Source organism: Heterocephalus glaber, unplaced genomic scaffold (assembly GCF_053883595.1).
Source record: "Heterocephalus glaber isolate CG9 unplaced genomic scaffold, H.glaber_assembly_v1.0 deba00000896, whole genome shotgun sequence".
Lineage (NCBI taxonomy): Eukaryota > Metazoa > Chordata > Mammalia > Rodentia > Bathyergidae > Heterocephalus > Heterocephalus glaber.
In genome coordinates, this window is record NW_028258170.1 from 2,063,160 (window position 1) to 2,072,410 (window position 9,251).

The 9,251-nt window shown below is 36.2% G+C and overlaps 1 pseudogene; it reads right to left on the reverse strand.

Moving 5' to 3' along the window:
• Positions 1-1,925: 1,925 nt before the first annotated feature.
• On the reverse strand, positions 1,926-3,014 carry LOC101705906 (olfactory receptor 8K3-like; annotated as a pseudogene).
• Between the last annotated feature and the right edge of the window lie 6,237 nt (positions 3,015-9,251).

Below are 9,251 nucleotides of genomic sequence, written 5' to 3' on the forward strand. Positions count from 1 at the left end.
TATGTTCCCTTCCCCTCTCCTATCTACTCATCCATCTCTTGGTTTTCTTCATATTTGCAAAAGATCTACCATCCCTAATACCTTAGATCTATCTATTATTTTGCCCATTAATTCATACACATTTCAGTTTTCCATATAGAAAGAACCATATGGTATTTCATTTTGTGTATCTGACTTATTTCTCTTTTATTGTGACTTCAAGTTGTATCCATTTTCCTACAGATGACTTCAATTCATCCTTTATGGCAGAGTAGTACTCCATTGTATGGAAATACCACACTATCTTTATCTAGTCTTCTGTTGATGGACCTATAGGCCATTTCCAAGATTTAGCTATTACAAATTGTGCTGCTACAAACATGGGTGTGCATATATCACTGTTAAATAATGTCTAATCCCTTGGGTGAGATACCTACTGGGAGAATGAATTTCTGCTTCTTGTTGTTTGAGGGATACCCACAGTGGTTGCATAGTGGTTGTACTAGGTTACTCTCCTATGAGCTGTGGAGGAGAGATCCCCTCCCTTCACAGTCTCCCCAGCCTTTGTAACTCTGATTTCTGGATGACTTCCATCCTTAGAGGAGTCAATGACATCACTGCTACTTTCATTTACATATCCACAATGCCCAGCAGTACTGCCATCCTCTCATGAATTTATGGACCATTTGCACTGTTCCTGCTGAGAAGTGTCTATTCATTTCAGTTGCCCAGTTTTTGATGTGGTATTTTATTTTGAGAGAGTCTAAAGTTTTTTAGTTTTGTATATGTTCTCAGTCCTCAGTCAGAGATGAAGCTAGCCATATCTTTTCCAAATCTAAAGATTCTTTTGTTCAATTTTGGGCATGCTTCCTCCTCTGTATGAATTTTTTAAGTTTGATTAAACTCCACTTGTTGATTCTTACTGCTATTTGTTAGGCAATTGCATTTCTCTTTAGAAATTATTTGCCTGTGCGTATTGCTGAGAAGAATGTGAATTCTGTAGTTAAAGTGGAATTATTAAGTTCATTTTTTGAATTATGTGGTTCAGCCCTGATATTTCTTTGATAATTTTTTGTCTAGTTAATCTCTTTGTGAAATTGAGGTATGGAAGTCACCCACTATGATTGTATCAGTGTTTATTTGATCTTTTATATCTAGTAGATTTGTTTTATGAAGTTATGTGCACCAATATTTAGTGCATAGATATTAAATTGTTTTCTCTTGCAGCTAAATAGTTCCCTTTACTTATATATAGTCATCATCTTTGCATGTTCTGATCAGTTTTTGCTTGAAGTTTAATTTGTCTGAAAATAAAATAGCTGCTCTTGCTTGCTTTCAGATCTCTTGTGCATGGAATATTGTTTTCCATCCTTTAAGTTTAATCTATTCTTTCAATTTGATGAAACTCTTCAATGTAACAGACAGTTGGTATCTGCTTTTTTCTGAGACTTAACACTATTTTTGATGGAGGAGTTGAAGCCATTTTCATTGTGAGTTATAAATGAAAAATACATATTTCTCTGCATTCTTTTCTGTTGCTGACTAAAATCAAATATTGTATTTACATAAAAAAGGGAAACCACACACACTAGAAATCTACCATACTGATTAAAAATATTACAAAACACACAAATTTCCACTTCTATTTTTATTACTCTTCCTTACTTCAAACTATGTCCAACCCTGCAGCCTTCTGTTATGGTCTTTAGACTGTAAAAGTATTCTATATTGCTGTAATGTTGTCAAAATTATTATACTTATCATAATGCAAAACCAATTAAAATATTTAACTCAAGTTTTTTATAGCATTTAGAATGTGATAAGTACCAGCAGGGTCAATATTTAAATATATGGGATGGTCATTTATGCATGTTATACACTCAGGAGAAAATCAGAGGAGGGTGACATTTGTGCTTCATATGTAGAAATCATACTCTTGGAGAATTTTAAGAAAAGATATTACACAGTTTTTACTGTGATCTTTGCAGGGCACATTTTACATCTCTGTTCCTCAAGCTGTAGATCAAGGGATTCAACATTGGGATGACCAGGGTGTAAAATATGGAAGCTACTTTGTCAGTGTCAAAGGAGTGACTGGATTTGGGCTGCACATACATAAATATCAGCGTCCCATAGAACACGGTGACCACGGTCAGGTGGGACCCACAGGTAGAGAAGGCCTTTCGCCTACCCTCTGCTGAATTTATCCTGAGAATGTCTATGAGGATGAGCAGGTAGGACATGAGGATAATGAAAATGGAAGAAATCAAATTCACAGCTGATAAGAATAAAATTATCATCTCAGTTTCATGTGTATCTGAACAGGCCAAAGATAACAATGGGAGATTGTCACAGTAGAAATGACTGATGACATTGTATCTACAGAAGGACAAAGTGAAAACCTTCATGGTGACCAGAAGGGACACAAATGCACAGTAGAGATAGGAAATTGCCATGAGTACCCAACATACTTTTTGTGACATGATGACAGTGTAGAGGAGAGGGTGACAGATGGCCACATAGCGGTCATAGGACATTGAGGCCAAAATTAACAGTTCACAAGCAATGAACAAAAGAAAGAAAGCTAACTGCAGAGCACAACAATGATAGGGGATTGTATTTTGATCCAGAACAAAATTTTCCAACATTTTTGGAGCTACTGCTGTGGAATAGCCAAGGTATGTAATAGCCAGGTTTCTGAGGGAAAACCAGGTGTCTGAGGAAAAAGTGCGTGGGAGTTTGCAGCCTGTGGTCCACCTGGGTGAGGATGATCATGCCTAGGTTGCCCAGAAGTGAGGTCAGGTAGATGATGAGGAACAGGAGGAACAGTGGAGCCTGCATCTCAGGGTGATCTGTGATGTCCAGCAGAATGAACTCAGTCACTGCTGTGAGGTTGGGCCCCTCCATACAGGGCAATCAGAAACCTGTTCTGCATAGATACATCAGCATTAAACAATTGTGTGCCCTTCTCATCACCTGGACAGATTCATTCTGTGGAGGAAATACAAATATAATCCATTCAAATTTTCCAGTTTACAAGATTTAAAAATAAGTCTCCTTTCCATCAGAAAGAATATTGTTCAGATCCAGAGATACTTTGGTTGTCTTGAGAAGTGAACTGCTACTGGCATCTAATGGGTAGAGAATATTTAAACTGTTAAACATCAAATTATCAACATTTTCAAGCTTAAAACCATCTCCACATCAATAAGGACTTTATAAAACTGAGGCAATATAATAGGTGGACAGATTGACACATATATAGATGATAATGTGTATAGACAACCCTATATATAAATATAGATGCCTAAAAAACAAAAAATTAGATAACTGCATAAGAATTGTACTGCTCTTTAATTTTCATAATTGTCATTTGTATAACAATCACCTAGTGACACTGAATAGGTACATTGAATAAAGTGACATTCACCCTAAGTACAAAATAAGATATTATATGGAGATTTCTCAAAAAGCTGAAACTAGAAATTCCTTTTGACCTAGCTCTTCCCCTTCTAGATATCTTCTTGAAAGAATTAAAGACATTATATCAGAGTGATCCTGCACAGCCATGTTTACAGCAGCAAAATTCATAAAAGTTAAATCCTGGAAACAGCCTATACATTCTGCAATAGAATAGATAAAGAATATGTGGGATTTCTTACATTACTGCACTGTTTTAAAGAAAAATAAACTTTAGTCTTTTGTGGGAAAAGGAATGCAACTTGAGAACATAATGTGAAATGAAATATAGCATATACACAAACTTAAATATCACATTATTTATCTTACATGAGAAATTCAACTTGCACATAAAGAGCAAAAATAAGGGAGATAGTAGGAAGATAGATCCTTCTTAGTGGGAAGAGGATCAAGACTCAAAGACAATGGGGAGCAAAGGGAAGGAAAGTGGATTAGAAAAGGAATTAAAATGTGCCACATAGAAGTACCAACTCTATACAAGGAATGGAAACATGTATTGAAAACATGTAGTAATAAAAATAAAATGAATAAGTAAAAGAAGACATTCTAATGGTAAATTTCAAAAAAACACATAAAATTGCACAGTGTGCTACTTTTCTGTCTTTCAAAACTATTTTAATATATATAGACATAAGTTAACTTTATATATATTTACTTACATATTAATATTCCCTGGGCATATTTTAAGCATAACAGATAAACTTTCTTGGATGTAACCAATCAGACGCATGCCACATGAGAAAATCTTAGAATATTAGTAAGAAAGTTATTAGAATTGATTTATATAATGAAAAGTAAACGTTTCTTAGGGTTAACTAGGTAGCATATGTTGAAGAAAAAATTTCAATATATTTATAATACATTTAATGCTTCTTATTGTGTAAAGCTTTTACTATGTTACAAAGTACTTAGAGACAAAATTAAAAAAACAATGAAACTGAGGAATACATGGATTCCTGATGTGATCTGAGATGCTTCTTTGAATTACATCTAGAAGTATATCAAAATGTGACATAGTGCAATTACAGAATGAAAAGAGGCATATAGTATTTCAAGGTAAGACAATTAGTACCTTTGCAAAATATTGTTCTAGTGTTTTAAAAACTAAAAAAGTAAATAATATACTTTGTAGTGCAAAATGTAGAAATATAAATCTCTAAGTAAACTATAAAGACACATGTGAGAAGTTCACTACATATAACATATGCTTTGTTTCCTGCAAACACTTTTGAAATCATATTGACTACCTGATCTATTCCTCTGCTCTACATAGAAAATGTTCTCATATAAAATATGAAAAAATTTATTAGGAAATAACATTATAAAATACTTTCAATAAACTACTATAGGAAGGAGTTTAACCTCTTGTTTCCTTCTGTGTTGGTTTGGTTTGCAATCATGAAAGAATTTTTAAAATGTACATATGAATTAATGTTGTTTTAAAGGAGAAAAATAAAAATGTTTTCAATAGCTTTTTAATTCAATGGAACAAAACAGCTTGCTCTTTTATGGTATGTTATTTTACCTTCAATTTTAATTTTAAAATTTATGCTCAGAGAAATTTACTATAAAATGAGGAATAATACCAATTCCATAAAACTGAATATTAAATTCTTCTGAAACTCAATAATTTTATCACCTCATTTTGAGGTTGGAAGTCCATTCCCTCATTAAGAGATCAGGAATGAATCACATTTTGTATATTTAGTTTTGTAGTTATTAAATGTTAAAATATTTTCGAAAAACTCACAAAAGTCTGTAAATCCAGAATTAGATCCCAGTAACCTGTTGAATTATTCAAGTTTCAAAATGTGGCATTACATAAAATTGTGTCCTATTTTATACTTTATCTCTTCTCAATTTTGACTTTTTTTCAGTATGAAATTATATATATACATGATTACATTATATTAATTATATGATTAAATATATCATACTCATTTTTGCATTTTCTAAGAAAACACCCACTCTGGGTTTCTAAAATGCTCCTGAGCATTCATCTTCTCAGCTAATGAAAATGTTCAAACATCAAAATTGAGGGGAGAGGAGAGAGGTCCTCTAGCTGTACAGGTGCTACGGAGCTGTAAAAAGCACAGAAACAGAATCCTAGATGCTCTCTCATTGGTTGGCAAAGCTCAGCAAAACTGTGACCATTTCTGTAGATTCTGAGATATCAGTTTAACATCTGGCACCACAGGAGACCGCCTGTCTTTTTCACCTATAATGAAATGTTCCTCTTGATTCTCCTACCCATGTGCTTTTTAACATGGGGTTTGAGGTTTTGAGGGCAATTTATCCTTCTTGTAAAAGCTTTGAAACTCTCCCTGAGGAGATGGCAAGCAATTTGCTGGTTACCCTTAAAGCCATTGGGAATTTAATATAATACCTGGAGATTATCCACTAATCAGAGTGACTCTATTCAACAGTGACTTTGTGTCATTTATTTAATTAGGTAGCTATGTATTTATTTCAGAATCCAGAAATCCCACTCATGGGTAACTATCCAAAATACTGGGATTAAGACCTTAAATAGATTTTCATACTCTCATGTTGATTGCAACACAATATAAAATAACCCATGGAAGAACTTAATTGCCCATTCATAGATGAACACATAATTTGTGATGGATACAAAGAATATATCATTCAGTGTTTAAGAAAAGAAATTCTGCAATACACAGTAGTGTAGGGACAGTCAATCATAGGCTAGGACCCTGGTAAGATCCCAGTAGTCAAGTGTTCAAGCAGAGCTATGGCATGGCCTGATGTGGCATATACCCCACCCCAAGGTGTGACAATAGCAGAAATGAACCTGGAGAACATTATGCTAAGTGAAATAAACCAGTAACTAGGAAAATACTATGTATTGCCACTTATACAGTGTAAGACATTGAAAATATTCAGACTTACAAAATAGAAAGATAAAATGATGCTTGCAAAGGGCAAGGCCTTGGGAGAAAGGAGAAGCTGCTAATAAATAAACAAAAATTCAATTATGCAAAATAAATGAATTCTAGTTATATTTAACTGTATTGTAGTGAAGAATTTGAAAAGGTTGAGTACATACCTCATGGTAAGCATCTTAATTTTTAAAGGAATGAAGTACCAACATACGTTGTAACACAAATTTGAATACTTATTGATTTAAGGTAATCAGCCAAACAAGGTCCTCTTTATTGTAAATAATTTACAAGAAATATCCAGAATAGAAAAGCATATAATGGTGAACAGAGGTTGAAGAAATTCAGGAAGAAGGAGGAATTACAACTTGATTACACAGTGTGGATGGAAATGTCTTAGAATTAGAAAGAGGTGGGGCCGGGGATTTAGCTCAGTGGTTCCGCTGTTGTGCCCAGATGGCAAAGTCCCCAAAGATCACCAAGGAGCCGTTTCCGATGTAAACATACTAGGGTCTTTTATTCAAGCTCGAGCAGGGGCACTCAACCGTCACCGACGCAGCGGATCGGGATTGAGAGCTCCGAATTCCAAATCAGCAGGGTTTTTATTATGGCTACCTCAAGGTTTGGGGATGTTCTATTTACCAGTTACATGATTGGTTGATATTTAGCAAGCATGGGGGGTTGAGCGGTGGCTACATGTAGAGTTTATGGGAAAAAGGAATAATCAGCACATTGACAGAATGTTTTATAGATAATGGGCCCGGGAGCATCTGTTTTCTGGGCAGACAGAGGATTGAGTTAGGAGCTGTGTCTCTTTTTTATCTGTTGTCCCTCAGCAAGGACATTTTATCATTAGTTTATGGGCACAAAGGAGACTAGGGGAATAGTTGACTTCAGTGAAATGAAATTTATGTCAAGGCCACTTTACTGTCTTATATTTAAGATAGAGTCAAACTTTAAAATGGAGTTAGTTAGGTCTCACACCACCACTTTCCTCGTAAGTGCAAGGTCCTGAGCTCAATCTCTGGTCCAAAAAAAGAAACGAATTAGACAGAGGTCATGGTTACTCAATATTGAGAATATAGTGATTGCCACTAAGTAGTTCCTTCTCAGCCTCTCAGCCTTGGGCAGTTCCTCTCCCCTCAACCACCCTCCTCTCCCTTGTGTCTATATTTTCTTGTTCTGGTACAGATAAAATTAACAACTATGTCCTGTAAACAAAGGTTATGAAGGTTATGACCCTCTGTTCCAGTATGATTCACAAGACACTGTCTTCTTTCAAGGCAAAGTTACAAAACTGTCTGGCTTCATCCTGTTCTGGTAAACTCACTTGCTACATTACTAGGAAAACCAGCACCTTTGACAAAATGTATAAAAGCTGGAACTTCTTTGTTAGTGCTCAGCTATTTTAGACACAGGGTCTGCTGAGCTGGTGTACACACCTTAAATAAATCCTCCTTATTTCCTCCTGTTTCTTGGAATTCTGCAACATAATGTGGAACAAAATGATTCTCCTTATGAAAGCCTTTAAATATAGAAGTTTTAATTTTGTATACTCAAATAGTTAACAAATCAAAATTACTCTTTTAGGCAAGAGGCCTAGAGCAGGAGTCACATGGAACATACCAAATCAGCCTGCTGCAGAAAGGCAGGTCTGCGCCTGACCTACCTAGGTCTGGAGTAACATGGAATAGGCCAAATCAGCCCGCACCCTGGCAACAATCCACTGGATCCCCCCCAACACTCCTCTGTACAGACACCTGGTGCCACACTACAAAGACACAGAGGACACTGGACCACCAGACCATGGTTCTGAGTCCCACAGTTCCCGGCCCAGAGGTAGGGGCTTCTGAGCCACCGTCCCACTGCTCCTGGTACAGAGGAAGGGGCTTCCCTACCACCATCCCTCCTGCTGCTCCCAGCCCACAGGAAAGGGCTTTTGGGTCACCATCCCTACCACTGCTCCCGGCCCCTGTCCCAAGTCTCCCAGCTCAGAGGAGGTAATCTGTGCAGGTGCTAATAGCCCCTCGCCCCAGTCGAAATGAGAAAACACATAAATAAGTCTCAAAACCAGACTTCCAGATCACCTACAGCAATCCCAAAGGGAAATGAGATGGAACACTTTGATACTCAACCACCTGGACCCACTGAACTGGCAACAAAAGGAGATCTGGAAAAAATGAAATCAGAAATAATTTCTCAGATAACAGGAGAAATTGTGCCCCTAGTGCAAGACATGATTAATAAATCTAGAGAGAAGCTCAGGAACATGATGGAATCCCAACATACGAAACAAATGGAATCCATAAAACAGATGCAAATAGATTTCCAGTACATGAAAAACTCCATTGAAAGTCTACACAGCAGAATGAGCCAATGTGAGGACAGAATTTCAGATATAGAAGATAAGATTGCAATTAGTGACCAGGAAAAGAAAAATTGCTTCAAAATTATAAGGGAACATGAGAAATCAATCCAGCAGCTGCTAGATGATGCAAAGAAGAATAACATAAGACTGATTGGGCTCAATGAAGAAACAGGAGAGAGTGCAGATGACACAAAAAGAATCTCTTCACAGAAATAATGACAGAAAACTTCCCAAGCAGGGGAAAAGAGCTTGACATACAGATAAGTGAGGCATATAGGACCCCAAATAGCCTTGATCAAAAAAAAATCTACACATAGGCATATAATTGTTGAGTCCAGAAACTCAACAGAAGAACAAAGCTATCCAAGCAGTCAGAGAAAAGAAACAAATCACATACAAAGGAAAACCCATCAGAATCACAGCAGACTTCTCAACACAAACCATCAAGGCAAGAAGAGCTTGGAGTGACATATTCTAAGCCCTAAAAGAAAACAGCCTGCAACCCAGATTGAGGTACCCTGCAA